The sequence below is a fragment of the Vespa mandarinia genome, chromosome 9 (assembly GCF_050613455.1).
Source record: "Vespa mandarinia isolate Hongniang chromosome 9, ASM5061345v1, whole genome shotgun sequence".
Classification (NCBI taxonomy): domain Eukaryota; kingdom Metazoa; phylum Arthropoda; class Insecta; order Hymenoptera; family Vespidae; genus Vespa; species Vespa mandarinia.
In genome coordinates, this window is record NC_140818.1 from 4,325,616 (window position 1) to 4,345,000 (window position 19,385).

Below are 19,385 nucleotides of genomic sequence, written 5' to 3' on the forward strand. Positions count from 1 at the left end.
CTGCTTGTATTTCGTGACATTTTGGTTTTTATTTTAACGATACAAACACTTTCGATTACTTCATTGTTACGAGCGCGATTGCAATGAAAGAGAAAAATTATTAGTATCACTGTTGTAATAAGAAATAATTGAAAATATCAAAGATATCTTTGATATACAAATATACTTACTTTAAGACTTTCTTATTCTTGTACGATGAGCATCCTACTCCAAGATGATGAAGAACGTTGAATGAAATAAAAAACTGCAAATGAATTGCTTATTCTGATCGAAATTTCCATTTGTGGCAAACAACGATGATTCTCCTTGGCGAATTTTCTCTTTTCGTATTTTTTTTTTCTTTTTTTTTTTTTTTTTTTTTTAATGTAAAACTCAGTTCTCCCTTAGCTTTACACACAATTATGACGATATTCTGAAATAAAAAAATAAGAACAAAATTATTATTAACATCGTAATTTTGAAAAATTGTTGAAAATATTTGAAATTTTTGATATTTATTAAAAAACATACTCATAAGTTTTCGTTGGTATTACACGATCAGCATCTTGTGTTCCAAAATGATGAAAAACTTTGACGAAGATAAAAAAAAAACTCTAAAGTAATATCTTATCTACAATTCACATCTATTCTATTTCGCAATTGAAATTATTTTCTATTTAACATGTATTTCGAGCTTTGAAATGTTTAAATAAATTTGTAATTGTTTAAATATTAGATTAAATGTCGGAATACAAAAGAAAATTGTTTCGATAAGAATCAAAATCAGTGAAAAGTTTGATTTTGTTTATGTAAACGTATGTACGACGATCGAATTTTTATTTTGTTTAAATATTAATTTAATTCTATTTTATATTTGCGTATTTCGAGTTATAAAATGTTTAAATAAATGTCTTACTGTTTAAATATTAGATTATCGTATTCCGCGCACGTTTTATATTATTTCAATAATTTTAAAATAATCGAAAATATGATTTATTCAAACTTATCCATTTGGAAAGAGAGTGCTACGATGTTTACTTGTTATGTACTGTAATGTATTACTTGTATTAACATACAATGACCGAGCATTCGAATTATAACTTTATTTAAATATTAATTTAATTCTATTTTATATTTAAATACGTACTTCGAATAATGTTTAAACAAATGTTTTATTGTTTAAATATTAGTTCACTATATTTCATGTACATTATATATTGTTTAAATTGATTATAAAATTCTCAGTAATATTAATATTTTAATCTTATATATTTCCAAAGAGAGATCTTCGATGTTTATTTGTTGGAATACGAAAGAAAATTAGTTGAATAATAGTCAACGTCAATCAAAAGTTCGTTTTTGTTGATATTAGACGAATGCACCGACTCCGAATTCAAATCTTAATTGTATTGAAATAATAAATTAAAATTGTTTGTTTTTTTTTTTTTTTTTTTTTTTCCTTTAAAGCGTGTTAAGAGCTATATATAAATCCGAGTAATAATAAGAGTTTTAATTTAAAGCGATCAATGTTTGCGCTTATTCTCGATAAATTGAAAAAAGCACTACAACATAATTTTTCTAACGAAAAACGATAATTCACGTCAAACACTTAACGCGTTTAAATATTCATTATGAGAACATTTTGGACATTAACAATTTACGTAGCAATTTTTCAGATGTAAATAATTCTCTTACTTTCAGTACGAAATATTACCTTAAATTTGTAAATATTAAAAATACAACGTTCGTTACTAAAGAAAATCCTAAGACATTTAATTTATAAAGCCAAAAGTATAACATATTTAATTGACAGATTATTTAATCTATTAATTACTCTATCTTAATGAAATTTCAATTATAAATAACGCAAACATAAAACAGAAGTAGGAAGAAATAATATAAATGAATACGCTTTATTAACAATTGAAATCACAAATTTGTGAAAACTAGAATAAGTCAAAATAATTCCTTTGATAATGTCACCTAATGGATATTATTTCAAAAATTAAATCAAGAAAATAGATATAAATTAATTTATACATGCTCAAACACAAAAAGTAGTTATACTGCAAACTTATAATATTATGAGGAAATTCCTTGATCTAACCACATAAAATAGACCTCAACCATACTTGGCATACGCTCGTGGAGCTTAGTGAAACTCAGGGTCAGATCTGAATACATAATTCTTGTATGTATGATAATAATAATAATAATAATAATAATAATAATAATAATAATAATAATAATAATTATAATAAAATAATAATCCGAGAAGGAGATGGAATGGAACGTAACAGAGACTCGACTAACTAAAGTGTATTAATATTTTATCTTAATGAAAAATAAAAAACGTTATTAAATGAAAAATGTATTATTATTTGCATCCTAATTTTCTAATTTAAATTCATATAATATTATTTATCAAAATTATTTTCAACGTATCGTTTATAACAATTTGTTAAATGTATTCACGTACGCATATATGCGCTGGTCTGATGACAGTTTATAAAATAATTAATTTCAGCAGTTATTTCTAATAAAAAAATTATTAACCATTGTTAAAAATATTGCCAGAAGATAGAAAAGACTCTTTAATTTATAATGGCCTTTGTTGAAATCTCTACGATTTTTAATTCTGGAAATATTTCCACATTAAGAAAAGTGCGATCGCCTGCTAACCTACATAATTTCTTTAAAGCGGTTGGATAGGACGGTGACCTATATAAATTCCTGAAATTCCTGCGCTTGGTATTTCCCGACGTAAACAGTTTTTTTTTTCTTTTTTTTTGTTTTTTTTTTAATTTTAGTTACTACTCCTCGTACTCATGTCACTTGTTCATTATAAAATTATGAATGAAGAATTTCAAATGTTTATAAATTCAGAATAGAAAGTCATAAGAACGTAAAACAAAATTCAGTTTAAATGTACTCTTTTTATTTAATTACTTGAGTGAACTTGTGGAAATCTGACTCATTGGATGGACTTTTGAAATAGAATTTTTTTTAAAAATTAGATTAGATTATTCACGAATGAATTTATATTCAAAAATTATACTCTTTAATGTTATATGCATACGACATTATTTTATCTATTTAAGTAGACATTATACTTATTAACTATCCTACGGCGATAGGAAAGATACTTTGGAAATATGGACTCTTAAAAGTTTTTCGATTTGATTGGACAAAAAGTTTATAAACTTTCTTGTCTTTAAAATTATTTGTACATATTTAAATTATGTTTATTTTGAGATTCATTGTACGATTTTATAATAGATAATGTACATTTATTCTTTCATAAATATAAATATCATTTCATTAGGATTAAATAAAATTATATACTTTTAAATTTCATTATCATTTTTCCTATATCGTATTCAAAAAGTTCTAAGAGTATTGTACGACAAATTGACGTATAAAATATAAATCATTTCGTTTTGAAATAAATAATATTCGAATATAAAAGATCTATCAACCATTATTAATTAATATTTCGCTATATCCGTAAAGTATTACGTAATCTCATTTGCTGTATGTTTAACACAAAAGGGAGACAAGTGCGAAAAGCAGAAACGATCTTGGCACTTATCGTCGACCCGTAAGAGGCTCCAAGAACATACGATGTCGTTTCGTAGGATGGTCGAAAAGGCCGAAACGTTCTCATTGATTACGCCGAGGAAAACAACGAATGGTGGTGTGACCGAGCTCGAGGGATCTCGTAACAGGAGTCTCGTAGGCCATTTTATGTTTTCTGTCTCTCTTTCCCTTTCTCTCTCTCTCTCTCTCTCTCTCTCTTTCTTTCAAGCTTTACGAGAGTAAAGGGAAACTCGGTGCTTTCCGTCCATGACCTTATCCGTAAAATCGCTTCGTCTTTCTCTCACCTGGACCGTACTGACGCTAATGGATGGGCTTTGCACGACTCTTGACCCATGTAAGGTCGACTCGCTGTCTGCAACACGCTTACCGTATTTACCGCTGGATAAGGTTTTGTCAACGAGAAGAAACGTGATCTTTCCAGATAAATCAGTACGCGGAAAATTTTGTAAAAAGTGACAATTATTTTAGGACATAGATTTAAATTGATAAATATTAGGTGGACCGGAAAGTAATGTCGCTATCTTAAATTAAATTCAAACGAATAAATTTTTAACAAGTTTTTATTTTTAATTACAATGAAATATCGACATGCGCAGAAACGACATTACTTTCCGGTCCACCTAATAGTTTATTCATATTTACCTTATATCTTTTTTCCATTTTTTCTTTTGTTTCTTTTTTGTTTTTTTCTTTTTTCTTTTTTTTTTCTTTCACTATTGCAACATATTTCAAAAGATTACAAAAAGTATCAAATTGATTGTGTCGTTATAAAAATTTTTTACACTTTGTGATACAAGGCAGAAAAAAAAAGGATCGTAGAAATGGATAAAAGTGTATCACATTATGGTATAAAAAAGATATTCAATATTTTCTGAGAAATTCGTGTCAAAAGCATCAACATTGTTTTTTACAATGTGCGCATCAAGGTGTAGCATTATAAAAAAAATAAACGCAGTATTAAACGTTAAATGATATCACGTTATTCTTCTTACAATAGTATGTAGTTTTAAGCTTAATGAGAACAAGGTGTCGAGAAAATAACTTTTCCCTCTATCAACGGACCGTTGACAGGTCAATGAATTCGGCCGAAGCTTTGTCTTCAGCAGGTTTTTTCCCTTCTTTTTTTCTCTCTCTCTCTCTCTCTCTCTCTGTTTCTCTTTCTCTTTCTCTTTCTCTTTTTCGCTCATTCATTTCCTTTTCCCTATTCCTACTGACGACAGGATTAATTCGACGCTGACGTCGGGCTTTGTTCGTTAAGTGACGGGTCGGTGCTGTTCCTGTTTCGATCAACGTGTTGCTAATGCGAAATAAAATTTCTCTTGCACTCTCGCAAATTGTTCGTTTAATAATAATAATAATACTATAATAATAATAAGAAGAAGAAGGAGAAAAAGAAGAAGAAGTAAAAGAAGAAGAAGAAAAAAAGGAAAAAACTTACAAATATCTTTGGACTGATCATCGTAGACACGAAATAAATTATTAATAATATTAAAAAGAATCTAAAGAACAAATACAAATATGGATGAATAAAAATACTCAAAACAAAATTATCAAGTCAAGTATACATCTTATACCGATATTAACATATTCATTCGAAATTATCAAATGTACAAAATGTACGAAACTAAAGGTTCTCTGATAACGTTAACTCGAAAAACATAGAACGAATATAAAATACATTATACATGTTCTAGAAATATTTATATTAAAATGAAAAATACTCACGACGAGAAATAATAGACAATAGAAATTAACATTACAAATAGATTGTCTATGGATCTATTTTCTAAAAAAATTTAACGATAGTCCATTATCCAAAAAGATATATACAATTCTCATTCATTCGTACGATCTATTTAAAAAGAATTTATGAGAGTGACAACTATCAGAGAATCGCATTCGATAACTTTATCATAATATTATATATACTTGAAATAAAAATATTTTTTTCTTTTTTTTTTTTTTTTTTTTTTTTTTTTGAGAAATATTCATTTAATAACACGCAAGCTACGCGCCAATAGAATTCTCTTTGAATAATATCGATTAATTTGCGTTTTCATTTAACGAAAGACATTTGAAAGGAAGTAAATGTCATGAAAAGAGAGACGCAGGTGAATTCTAATATAATAGCAACACCGTTCGAATTTTCATTAGTTTTACTTATCTTTTATAATTCGTAAGACAACAGACGAAGGAAAGATTGTCCTGGTTGCTTCATTAATCCTGTCATAGTCAAATGAGTCGATTCACTTCTTTGTCATCCGGCAAAAGCGAGACGACGACAAACGAATTTTCTCTAGTAATTAAATGCACGAGGATTAAATTCTATGCATTCAACCTCCTACATAAATTCTCCCTCATACTCTTGCTCTCTTTCTATTTCTCTTATATGCGTAAATTCACCACCGAGGGTTTCATTAATTCCACGATAATCACTCCAATTATGTAGTCTTATCAAACGTATATACCTACAAGGATTTAGGTATATTAGAGGATTAATAAGGATATCGATTCCTAACTAGAGGATCAAATTTTAGACCATGTAAATTGGACGTAAATACAACGTGTTTACAATAATGATACATAATAATATATTTTCTTATAAAATCGGAAATTATTATATTATTATAAATAATATTTATAATTAGAAATATTTATTTATTTTCTTTTTTTTTTTTTTTTTTTTTTTTTAATATAGGATTTATTTAATTATCAAATCAAAAATGAATTCATTTATATTCTCACGTAAAATCATTAAAACTGCATGTTCTTTTGATTTTATATTTTTAATTTGAACACGTTATTACATTTAAATTTTCAAATAAGATCGCTTTAATTTTCTTTTTGTCCTTTACGTTAACGATTCTTATCCGTCCTTGACATCTGTTTAAAGAAATTTAATAATCAAGTCGCGTAATCGTTTCTCGCAAAAGAAAAAAAGGAAAAAAAGGAAAAAAAAGAAAAAAGTAAAGAGAAAAATTAATAGAAAGTGAATCAGATACCGTTCAGTCCGGATAAGACGTTCAAACATAGAAAAGAGAAGTGGAAAGAGATGTAAAAATGTGAATACAGGTGAATATGAGAGAGATAGAGGAACAAAGAGGTACGTACGGTAGCGCAAGGGTGGAGAAAAGATAAGAGTTTTACTAACGAATCTTCTACGAAATAATATGCGATTTTGTCATGCAAAATTCCGGGAAAATCGAGTTACCTCGTGAAGCGTATCTAGAAAATGGCCATGCAGTCGTTGTCGAGCTATGAGCCACGAGAGAATGAGAAAGGCGAAAAGAGAAAGAGAGAAAGAGTGAAAGAGAAAAAGAGAATGAGTGTAAGCACGAGTGAGATGGAATAAGGGGTGGCTTAAAAAGAGAGAGAGAGAGAGGGTGAGAGAGAGAGAGGGGGAGAGAGAAAATGGTGGCTCGAGGGAGAAGAGAGACGGAAGAGATATGAGTTTTATTAGGTTCCAGAACACTGGCTACCCTCTCGCTACGTAGAACAATGAACACAAAACGGAGGTGGATGGTTAATAAGTGTTTCCTACCGTAGTGTACGATCTAAATGCTGTAAGTGGATTGACTGCAGAGCGGTTCTAGTTGCATCGAATACAATTTCTACGTATCGGTTGTACTAAATGCCTTCATACTTTCCACTCGATTTCGAGCTATTCGTCGCTGTCTCTCTCTTTTTCCCTTTCTCTCTCTCTCTCTCACTCTCTCTCTCTCTCTCTCTGTCTCTCTCTGTCTCACTCTCCCTCTCTTTCGCGTCCTACAGTTCTCCGTTTAACCACGCTTAAATTTAACTGTACCGTAATTCAACTCAACTCGTTGGCACGAAAAACGTCGAGAACAATTTTTCCAAAGGTCGTTCGTCGTTACAAAAAAGAAAAAGAAAGAAAAAAAAAAAAAAGAGAAAAGAAATTAAATAAAGGATACTTTAATTTATTCTTATAGCGTGCAAAAAGAAAAGTAAAAATACGTATTTGTGAATTGTCAAATAAAGGACTTACAATTATGATGATCATCTACAATAAGTCTATCAAATTCATTAATAATTGTCTAATCTACATATTAAATAAAAAACATCCTGACCTTTTTATAATGTCTCGAAAAGCTCGTTCGGGGAATTGCACTTGTTAACAATCGATATTGATTCATCGATTTGGACCATTTTTGTAAAAATTGATTTATTAAAATTCCTAAATTATTTTCAATTTGGATAATATTATTTAAATCCCAAGTGGATACTTTTTCAGCGGTGATTTGTTAAGGTGATTTGTTTATACCAGTAGATAGTACAAAATTCTTGAATATCTGTCGTAATATGCATGCCGCGGAGCATATAATGCTAGAAAATTGACCTATCCTCAGACAACACATTTGGAAGACAGTTTATAAGTTATTCTGCTCGTGTCGTAGTAGAAGCTCTGGAAGTGAGTTAACTGAAACGCGCACAGGTGCAGCCACTGGATATAGTTTCCTGTATTTTCTCTCTCTCTCTCTCTCTCTCTCTCTCTCTCTATCTATCTATCTATCTCTTTATCTCTCTCTCTCTCTTTCTCTCTCTCTCTCTCTTTACTAAACGGTTGACACTTACTACTCGCGAACATTCGCCGCGATTCACGTTGCAAACGAATTACGATTTAGCGCGTACCTACCTTGTATCGTAAAATTCAAACTAACGCGCTCATTAATTTCTCGAATCAACCCACACTATAGACGGGATTAGTTGATATCTATTGCCAAGTAAAATAACATTTCACTTTAGTGATGTAGAATGTAATTATTTTAAGTGAAATGGTAATTGCTTAAGTGTATATTAGAAGACTTTGCCATCAGTCGTATAAAACTTTGTTTTCTAACAATATTAAGTACAAAGTAACTCACCATAACAACAGTTAATGGTTCATTTAATATACTTTAGAATTTAACAAATCCATAAATGAATATGCCTGAAAAGTTATCATCTTTTAAGGTACTAATTTTTCGTAAAATCATTATCTTTATCAAATAAAAATATATATATATATATATATATATATATATATATATATATATCGCTACTCACTATACTACTATATATCCAATTTTTGATGTGAAAGTAAATTAATTACAATTCATTTGCATACAGTTGCATAAGTAATTAACGAAGAAAAAAAAAATAAAGAAATAATAAGAATGAATGCGGACAAGACATTAGACAAATTAAGCAATAAATAAATGATATCTGAGTCGATTATTAAAAATTTTATTTGTTTTTTCTTCGATATTTCAAGATCATATAAATGGAAGCATTAAGGTCTATCCATTTTAATCACATACTTAAACCTTTCTCCAGAGATAATGTCCAGGCACAAAAAAAGATATATCATTTCCTGGTTGACTAGTAATTGACGTCTAGTATCAGCTTGACTTATGTTAATATGCCATTAAATTCTTATCAGTCGGCAGATTGTAAATGAATCTTCTTAGTATATTCGAAGCACGTCTCACGACTCGGTACTCTTGACTTGCCGCGAGCTCCATCGTTGCTGTCATTGAGTGCGGATGTTGGACGTAAAGCAAACGATGGAAAGAGAGAGAGAGAGAAAGATAGATAGATAGAGAGAGGAAAAAGAGAGAGAGAGAGAGAGAGAAGATAATATCTCAGCAACGTGTTTCTAAAAAGCAAGCAAAAAGATAGAGTAGACGATAGTCGATCGTCTGTGCCCTCAAGAAGTTGGACGTTCGTTAAAATTTCAACTAGCATCGGTAAGCTATCCCATCCTCATTCCTACCTCCACTTTTTACCACTACCATCGTGTTAACCATCCTCTCTTTGAGCATTCCTACATTATATACCTTGCCGAGGTGGTTTCGCTTGGAATAAACGTCGCACGATTAAAAGACACGAAACTCGATATGGTGTGAGTTGCATTCGCTACTGTGAGAATTCTTTACTCTTATCAGGTTGTGCTGTGAATTCGTTCGTTACCTCGTTTTTCTCATCGAAATGGTCATCGAAAAATTCGAGACACTCTCTGGCAAAAAGCCAGAAGTTGATATCGATATCAAATAAATGTTATTAGTGTCATACGAACGAACGTTGATTTTACGATCATTCGTGGTCGAACGGAAAAAAAAATCTTCCATTGTTGCGAGATTATTCGTAGCAAGAAATTACTGTTAATTTAAACTCTTTATCACTCGAAAAATATTATAGCATGTTTATTAGCTAACCACAAATAAATTTCATGAATATTTACATGCTATGGATATAATTTTTAAGATGGTTCTTTAGTAGTAAGAATGTTCATAAATGTTCCGTAAAAATAAATGTCGGAAACAAAGAATATATTATTAGGATTATTACTGCAGTTTAGAGTGATAAGGATTAATAATCATAAAGAAATATGATATATATGAATCATATAGAAATTAACGACAAATAACTTATCATCTGAACTTGAGTAACGTATATATTTCTGTCTTTGAAACAATGAATTCGAATAGAAATTAAGTGCTATTTATTTTATCATCAAAACAAAAGATCAAATACGATAATGGGAATAATGGCGTTGGATTTTTTTTTTCTTTTTTATTTTTCTTTTTTTTTCAATAATTACGCTGCATGAAAATTTCACAATGTTATTTTCTATTATCTTTGGATGTAAAATGAAGAAGAAGGAATGCGTTCAAATGATGATATTGTATGGATAAAATGATCGTGGCATGCCAAGGCTATTTAACCCGAGACCTTCGAAGAACCTAGACGAAGATCGCGAGTTTACGTGCAATTTTGGAAGAGGGTCGACTTGGAAACAAAGCTTCCACCACCATGGATATAACATAGAAGAAAGAGAACTTTAAGAAATTAAGCAAATGCCAAAGAATATCTTTCGGAAGAGTTGGTAGATATAGTAAGATTAAAGAGATAGAAATAGAGTAAGAGATATAGAGAGAAAGAGAAGAAGAGACAAATAGGTAGAGAACAGAGGGTTGGACTTAAGTGAGCCATAGAGTAACCGAATAAAAAGGACGAAAGAGAGAGAAAGGGCTAGGTACGGTTGAACGCTGCTTTATCGAGCAACTTAACTGGAACAAAGGGATAAAGCAATAAAGAGTGCTAGAAGAATGAAGAGGGAAGGGGGTAACGAGAGCGAAAGTTTTCGAAACTCGAGCGAGGGCAGATCTGGATTACACTTTAAACGCAACACTTTTCACCGGCGGCTAATCTGCTATGCGGAACGTTTATAGTCAACCCCAAAATGAAAAGTAAAAAGAGGATAAAAATTGTGAAGAGGAAAGAGATGGTAAAAAAACTAGGGGAAAGTATTACGCTCATATTTAAAAATATTACCGAGACCAAAGGATTAAATGCTTGCCCTACAAAAAGATATTTCGTGGGACTTCTGTTCTTTTTTCTTTTTTTTTTTTTCTCTTTCCTTTCTTCTTTTTCGTTTCCTTTCGATCTGAATTAAACATTTTTACGGGATATTCGAAAAAGTAATAAAAGTTCTCAAGTTTCAATCACATACGCAGAAAATTTTGTAGATGGTGGCATTGCGAGGAAGGAGGGGGAGGGGTAGGGCAGTAGGAAGGGGGTATGGGGGGAGGGAGGAAAAGGGAGAGATAATGTTAGTAAAAGATGGAAAAGTGGACGGTAGTTTCGAATAACACGGCACTTACAGCAATTTAATTTTAGCGAGAGAAAATCAAGATATCGTATTGCCCGTTGGCAAATCGAGAGGGATGTCATCGTAGAGGATAGTATAAACGTTCGGGTACAAAGGCGACATTTCTTCGACGAAGGGATCGCCGCTTCGTTTCAGGAGCGAATTACGGAGATAGCTTAAAGGTCGGGTCAGTCGTTCGAGCGACGACGTCGTTTCGAAGGTTCGAGCCACCCTCTCTCTATCTCTCGGGCGTCTCCTCTTTGGCAATTCGCCTTCTCTCTTTCTCCTGTTTGGAAACTCGAGAGCAAGGGAGACAAGAAGAGAGAGAAAAAGAGCGAGAGAGAGAGAGAGAGAGAGAGACAGAGAGAGAGTTAAAGGGAAAGAGAGTTTCCCTGGTGCATCGCAAGGTTGTGGCGATGTTTGGGCGTCTTCCCTTGGGTATCTAGTGAGTTTTTCTCATAGTTTCCCCTTAGATCCCCCTTTACATTTACACATCGCTTGGGATGCGTATGTAACGCGATGCACACACCGTTCTGTGAATACAAACTCTCTCCTTTGTAGGGTCGAAAAGACTGAAGAAGAGACGGGACGAATCAAAAGAATAGCCAAAGAAAAGAAGAAAGAGAGAAAGAGAGAGAGAAAGAGAGAGAGAGAGAGAGAGTAACGCATTGCTACCACCATCGTTCCCTCTTCGTCGTTTACTCGATTCTGGAAGCGGGAAAAATACAAAGATGCTTTTCTATCGGGTGCCTACGAAAGGTTTACTTTGTCCTTAAAAACAACGTTCGTATGGGCGTAACGTCCGTCTTTTGCCCTTCTTTGTCCATTCTATTTTTAGCGGTTGCTACAAAAATATGTTATTGTTATCGTCACTATTACCTTTCAATGTTGCATTATCGCGCGTTCTTTGAGTTAAAAGTAGAAATAGAGGGAAAAGAGAAGAATCTCGTTGTTCGTTTATATCAAAAGACTTCGGGGAGTGTCATGGTGAAGCTCGAAATTAAAGGAAAACTACTCGATGTAAGCTCGAAAGAATAATGCACTTATTAATAGCGTATGCCGATTTTTTCGTATATTATAACGTCTCTTCTTACACTCTTATCGTATACTCCTTTTTTTTTTTTTTTTTTTTTTACTTCATTTACATAAGTATTTACCTCGTATTTAAGAATAATAACTTTCATATGGATTTTCATCCCTTTTCTTATTTTTTCTTTTTTTGTTTTTTTTTTTTTTTGTTTTTTTTTCTTTTGCTTTTCTTCCTTCACTTCTTTTTTCTTCTTCACTTTTCATCGATCGATATACAACGTTTTTCTCATCGCTATCAATAGAATTATTTAAAGTTCCACGACTCGTAAAGTATTGTAGAATATTGTTCGATGGTTCACCGTCTCTGTAAGACTTTCCTTCCCCTTTCTTTCCTTTTTCTTTTACGGACTCTCTTCTTCGCTTGTTTGTACTCTTAGCTTTTTCTTGATTTCTAGTCGAACGCATGGAAACTACCGCGTTTCTGGTTTCGACACAAATTTGGTCAACATTTACATCGCTATATTATGTTTGTCTCGACGAGGTAATGTTAAAAATTGTCTGGAGTATATATGGCAGAGAACGTTCATGTTGCCGTTGTTTAAATTATTGAAGTGTCGTATGGCCACGAAAATTAACAACGAAGCAAATTAATTAAAGGAACGATGATATATTAAACGCAATGATCTATAGAATTAATTATTTAATAAAATGATGAGGGGGGAGGGTAAGAAAAAAAAACAGAGAGAAAGAGGGAAAGAAAAAAATCTCGTAAATAATGGGCGAAAAAGGAATTTTCTTTTTTTGTGCTTCTGTTATTTTTTTTATCTCGCAAATATTTGAATGAATATATAAAAAAAAAAAAAAGAAAAATCAAATAAAAAGAAAATAAACGAAGCTTTTATTTGACGTATTTAATAGGCTTTAATAAAGACTCCGTTAAGAGCTTTTGATTTTACGGTCATTTATATATAATACAAAAGATTGAGATTATTTAAATTCCCTAAATTCCTTCCTATTCGAATTTTCATTTTGAATATCAATTAATAAGATTTGAAGAAAAGTTTAGTACGTTAAAAAAAAAAAAATAAAAAATAAAAAGATATTTAAATTCCACAAATTCCTTCCTATCTGAATTTTCATTTTAAATGTCAATTAATGAGATTTAAAGAAAAATATAATGCATCAAAAGTATCTTAATCGTACGAAATTCGATGTAACGATCAAAGAGACAAATCAACGATCGTTAATCTTACTAATTGACCATACCTTAATATCCCATGCTGTACGGTGTATAGAGAATATTAAAACAGGGTAAGGGGAAAAAATGGAGAGCACATATAGCATAATCGATGAAATCATTACACATGAATTGCCGCGAATGCACCGGGAGCGATGCACTTTTCCAACTATAACGTAATTCGGTACTATCGATTATACATTGAACGAACGAGCTATTTTCCCCTATCTCTCTCTCTCTCTCTCTCTCTCTCTCGTTCTCTGTATCTCCCAGAACTCACCCTCTCTTCAAATTTGTGGGTCAAATCAGATTTGCTGTTCGTATACGACTGTGCTATTATTCCGAGATGAATTTTTGTCCGAAAATAAGAGCACAAGAGATTGGAAGTGAGGGTGAAATAAAGAGAGAGAGAGAGAGAGAGACAGAAACAGAGAAAGAGAGAGAGAGAGAGAGAGAAAAGAGAAGGGATATAAAGGACTTTCCGTATAATTCTTTTATTTTTATTAGAAAGAATATCGGAGTGCATAATTCAATGCGAATAAATGAGACATAGAATTCGAAAGATTCTTATTAAGAATGTCACTTATTGTTCGATTAAATAAACGATTTTTTTTTTCTTTTTTATAAATGTGCATATTGGAACAATGAGGGTGTCAATTTACAAAACTTTTTCAAGTGAAAACGTTTTGGAACGATGAATCTGTCGAAATTTCGCAGGATGATTTTTTTCATTTTTTAATATTATAAAATGTTGCCATAGGCGTTCGAATCAATGGTTAAACGATCGATCTACATAATGATATTATTTCGTCGGATCGTTTTTTTTTCCTCCTCTTATATTCAGTTTCAAATCATGTCCAGCATGAAAGTGGATCGCTGATCTGGAAAAAATCAGATGGAAGTAGCGACACACGGAAAAAAGGAAAAAAGAAACACGACGTGGTCCCTCGGAAGAGCCTGACGAAGAATTTTTCGCAAGGACAGTTCCCGGGGAAACAGATTTTATATGCCACGTCAACGTATCTCGCTCAATTGGTCAACGGGCTAAGCGGGCTGGATAAAACGATTATCGATTCTTCCGAGCGTCGGTCTTTACGAGAGTGCATCGATCGTATACTTTTAAAAATCTCCGATGTATCGGTAATCGAAAAACGATCGGAACGTAACAGTGACGTTTTTACCCTTTACCATTTTTACCGATTGGCTTTTCTACGCTTATACGAAATTGTTATATTTTATTTAATCGTATTTTTTTTTTTCTATATTTTAAAATTCTAATAAAACGACAAAAATTATTTTCTAACGATCGACATGTTTAACGATTAAGAAAATTCCATTTTAATCCATTATATATTTAACATCTCTCTTTCTCTTTTTCTTCCTTTATAAAAATGACCTTATTAATTATCTCATTTGGATAAAATAAAAATAAAAATCGCTCCAACTACCGAATTGTAATTCTCTTCGTTTTTAATCGCAAGAATAAAATTATGTGGGAAGAAGTATTAGGGGAAGAAAATTTTGATATCATTCTTATCTTTCTCCTATTATGTTTTATGTTTCGTATACGGCAAAGAGAGAGAGAGAGAGAAAGAGAGAGAGAGAGAGAGAGAGAGAGAAAGAAAGAGAAAGAGAGAGATAAGATGACGATAGTTAAGAATCCCGTCACTGTTATAAGAGAGAGTAAAAAAGATACAGACGTAGAGATAAATAGATAGAGGAAGAATAATAGAGAAAGAGAAATAGAGATAAAGAAAATAAGATAGAAAAGATATAAAGTTTTCGTCGATAGTAAATATCGGCGTTGGTAGTTTCGAAGGTAAAGTAACGAGACACTATGTAACGACGAAGAATAACTAGAATAGCTTGCAGGAATCGTAAACCTGTTGTCTTTTGTGTAATGAATGCAAAATTGAATAACAACATCTTGCTTGACTACTTACCGCAGACATGCCTCCGGATGCTTTCGGCGATGGTTTTGCGTAACTTTCCGTAAACCTGTCACAAGGTTCGTTGTTTCCAGCAGCTTTGTTTGCTCTCGTTCATTGTTCTCTCTCTCTCCCCCTTTCCCTCTCTCTTTCTCTTTCTTTTTCTTTCTTTCTTTTTCATTGAACTGCAACATCGAAAAATATTATACGTTTACGAATATTTTCCGTATTCTATTGCACTCGTTTTCGTTCTCGAACCTTTAATCGCATACAGTCGGTTAATCTTTACGAATTTATCTGCTCTTTCGCCTTTTTCCATTTCTTCCTTCCTCTTCTCTCGTCTTCTCTCTCTCTCTCTCTCTCTCTTTTTTTCTCTTTCCTGCTCTGTTAGTTGAGCACTCAAGTTTCGTTCAAAAACGAACGTAACTTCGATCCGTTTTGCCATCGCTTTGATATTATACTCCATGGACCCGGCAGGAAAGTGGACCTGACTATTCGCGAATCTCGACGAATTGAATCGCGAATCTGGTTCTCTCTTTCTCTCTCTCTTTCTCTTTTCTCGTTTGCAATTTTTGTTATCTCTTTCCTTTTTTTCATTCACCGGTAGCTTTCATGCGTTCGATATTCCTATCTTTAACTACGTACGCTGCTACTACTTTATACACTCGCAAAACAGTCAATGTTGTAAACGTATAAACGGTCGAACGTGTATCGTATCGGGCCGAACTTGTAGATGGACGTCCGTCACGGATGTGAGTTTAATCGTTTAATCGGTTTATAGACAATGACAGCATAAGTAACAAACGGTATGTAATAGAGAGAGAAAAAGATAAAGAAATTAGTTATCGTATTTACCGTAATTTCTTTGATATTAGACGTACCGTATTTACTTTTAACGTCTTTCTCTCGAATCGAGCGAAAAGAAAAAAAAGAAAGAAAAAAAAAAAAAGAAAAAAAAAGAAAAAGAAAAAAAAGAGAAAAATAAAACCCCCTGTGAAATAATTTGTTAGTCGATTGTATACGTAACGATGTCGTAAAGTTGCTCCTTAAGGTTGGATTTCATTTAATTCGACGACTTTCTGCTCTTGTGAGATTCAAGTAGGAAATAAAACGAAACGAAGATCGTAATACTCGGTCAAAGGTGAAAGAGAGAAAGAGAGAGAGAGAGAGAGAGGGAGAGAGAGAAAGAGGGTGGATGAGAAGGGGAAACGAGAGTTGCGGATCGATGCTGTGACGCGGCAGAGCTAAGTAGTGCAGGCAGTTTCTAGTCGGACAAGTCACTTCGTACATGGCGTACACCGTATGTACACCAATGTGACGTGACTAGACTTGAACAAGACGTCAGCTTTCCCTGGGTAGAAACCGACGATGTACTTATTTGTCTCCAAAAAAAAAAGTTGGACAAGGCAAAGAGAGGCATGTCGAGTAAGATCACACATACTTTCTTTATCCTTATATTTACTTGTATCAAGGAAGAACTTTTCCATTATTTACCATCCATACGAGCGAATGTTAGTTTCTATTATCTCGAAAATTACTCTTACAACAAATTTAACCTTCATAATAGATAAACACAATGACGGTTAAATCGAAAAGTCGAACACGAGCTACGAATTAGATAGATAAATAGACAGAATAAACATTAAAATGTTAATTAATCAGATTAAATTGATTTGCTCCCTCTTCGTTCTATATACACCTATCCCCATTTATCTTGATAAAGAAGAGAAAAAGAAATAAATTCGTTGGATCTTCGATTCGAATAGAAAAGGTTCGAATTATTTTCGAATTAGATCTCAAAGAAAATCTCCATAAGTCGATCTCGGTCTGATGTTAATTGAGAATTTTTTATACGGAAAATATTTAAAAATTAAAGAAGAATAGAATTTCTTATTTTGATATAATCGATGCTGGATTAACTTATAATTCATTCGACAGAATCGATCGTAAAATAAATGAGAAAGGATATAAAAGAAATAGATATCAAATAAAATATATTATCGATCGAAAGAAAGAAAGAAAAAAGAAAAAAAAACAAAAAAAAAACAAAAAAAACAGAATTAACTATAAATTCGATTTCAATTTATTAGGAAATCGTTCGTTAGATCTTTTTTTTTTTTTTTTTTTTTTTTTTTCTTTCGATTTAGCTGCATTCATTGAAAAGAGAAAAACAGTTCCTCGGACAACGTACTAGCGGCGTTACGTTCAGCATGTAGAAAAACTTGTATGGGAGAACAACAAGAGGCAAACGGTGTGCCGTGTGTCGCTACACTGCCATTGTATCCATGAAGTGATATCAAGCCTCGTCGTCATCGGCGTAGTTCTCTCTTTCTATATCACACTCGTAGCACGAATGCTACGACAGAAACTCTGGGACACACGAAGACGTACGTGCGCGCTCGTGTTGAGATAGAAGCATGTACGCGTGTACTAATGATACTAGGCACGGCTTGAGGATGACATTAAGCAGCAAGTGCAGCGGAGTGTGCATTGTCATTCTCGTTGAATGCCAACGCTAGTCTGGTTATACGTACGAGTCGTGTACTCTTCCACCACTAGTCACCCTTACTCGCAAGCAACCCCACTCATCCCCTTTCCAACTACTTCCCCTCTCTATAACTATCTCCTTCTCTTTCTCCCTGCGTTTTCTTTCTCTTTCCATTTGCTCGTACATGTTATACAAGAATTTATTTCGTACTATGCTATAACTCTGTCTAACGGCCGTCCATTAAGTCTAATAACATTTCAATGAATACGCATCGCTCGTTTATTATTAGTTACGCATTTGCATAAATGCTCGAGTAATTATAATAGAAGCGTGATAGTGGAAGCGAAACGAGAAAAGTATAGATATAATCGACGTGTGCGACGTTCCGTGCTTTCCACATCGTACTAAAACTTTTCACTATCTTTCTATCTCTCCTTCCCCTCTCTCTCTCTCTCTCTCTCTCTCTCTCTCTCTCTTTTCACTGACTCTTCCATCGTATTATAATAGGGATCGATTGGTAAGAGCACTAAAAAAAAAGTAAATAAATCCGCAATAACCACGTTCATATTTATTTTCGACAAATAGATAGTATGTTTATGTTTTTCAAGAGTATAAGGACGAATTCTCTCTCTTTCTCTGTCTCTCTCTCTCTTTCTCTCTTTCTCTCTCTCTCTCTCTTTCTCTCCCTCTCTCATCCCAAAATAAATATTCTGTACGTAAAACATCAAAGTTACTAGTGTATATCTTTATACTTTTAGGTCTGTTATTGTAGAAAATGAATATTTATCATTTGTAAGCGTCACTATCAAGTAGCATGATCATACTGTGCTTTCACCAATTACAAAATAAAAACCTTCAGGTACAAATTTATACACATGTATATTTAATAAAGTTATTTTCCAAACAGAATATATTTCTATATTATCTCGTAAAATATTATAATAATGATGAAAAAAGAAATTAGTTAAATTTTTTTTTTTTTTTTTTTTTTTAATTGAAAATGCGACATAATTTTAATATAAATTGATCTAACAATGAAATCCAAACGATTCGTTAACGAAAAGTAATTATAAGTAATACATATATATATATATATATATATATATATATATATATATTTCTCTATCGTACATTTCAAATAATGAATATATTTTTAATTTATCATTGCGTGACATTTTCGATCCTCGAAAAATCATTTGATGTAAAAAGAAGATATCGGCTCAACTCACATTCATCCAAATCAGGAAAATATGAATGGCGTTTTGTAATTAGGATCGAAACGAAAGAATTTGCAATTAATTAACGGCCATCCGAGCCGATTCGTTCGTTTAATATTCACATTCAGAGAATATCTATACACGAAAGTACATACGTTCTCGTGAAATTATCGCTTTTAACTCGCGTACGCGTATCTATTGAATGCTGCTGTGGCGTCTGCTCACTCTCACTCACTACCTCTCTTCCCACCTCATT

At 32.4% G+C, this 19,385-nt stretch overlaps 1 long non-coding RNA gene across 3 annotated transcripts in view; it reads right to left on the bottom strand.

The window, feature by feature from the left end:
• Positions 1–316: 316 nt before the first annotated feature.
• LOC118443326 (uncharacterized) overlaps positions 317–19,385 on the bottom strand; it is a 20,681-nt gene continuing 1,612 nt past the window's right edge. Inside the window, exons 3-5 of one of the 3 annotated variants that reach the window (XR_014982608.1) lie at positions 19,142–19,385; positions 15,440–15,609; positions 317–412 (exon numbers count right to left, since the gene is read on the bottom strand). The exon at positions 19,142–19,385 is cut by the window's right edge and continues 278 nt beyond it. This is a non-coding gene — a long non-coding RNA (uncharacterized LOC118443326). Of the gene's footprint in view, positions 413–3,830; positions 3,932–14,154; positions 14,378–15,439; positions 15,610–19,141 lie in introns of those variants that run through there. The other 2 variants (XR_014982609.1, XR_004838638.2) reach the window with 2 other exon arrangements.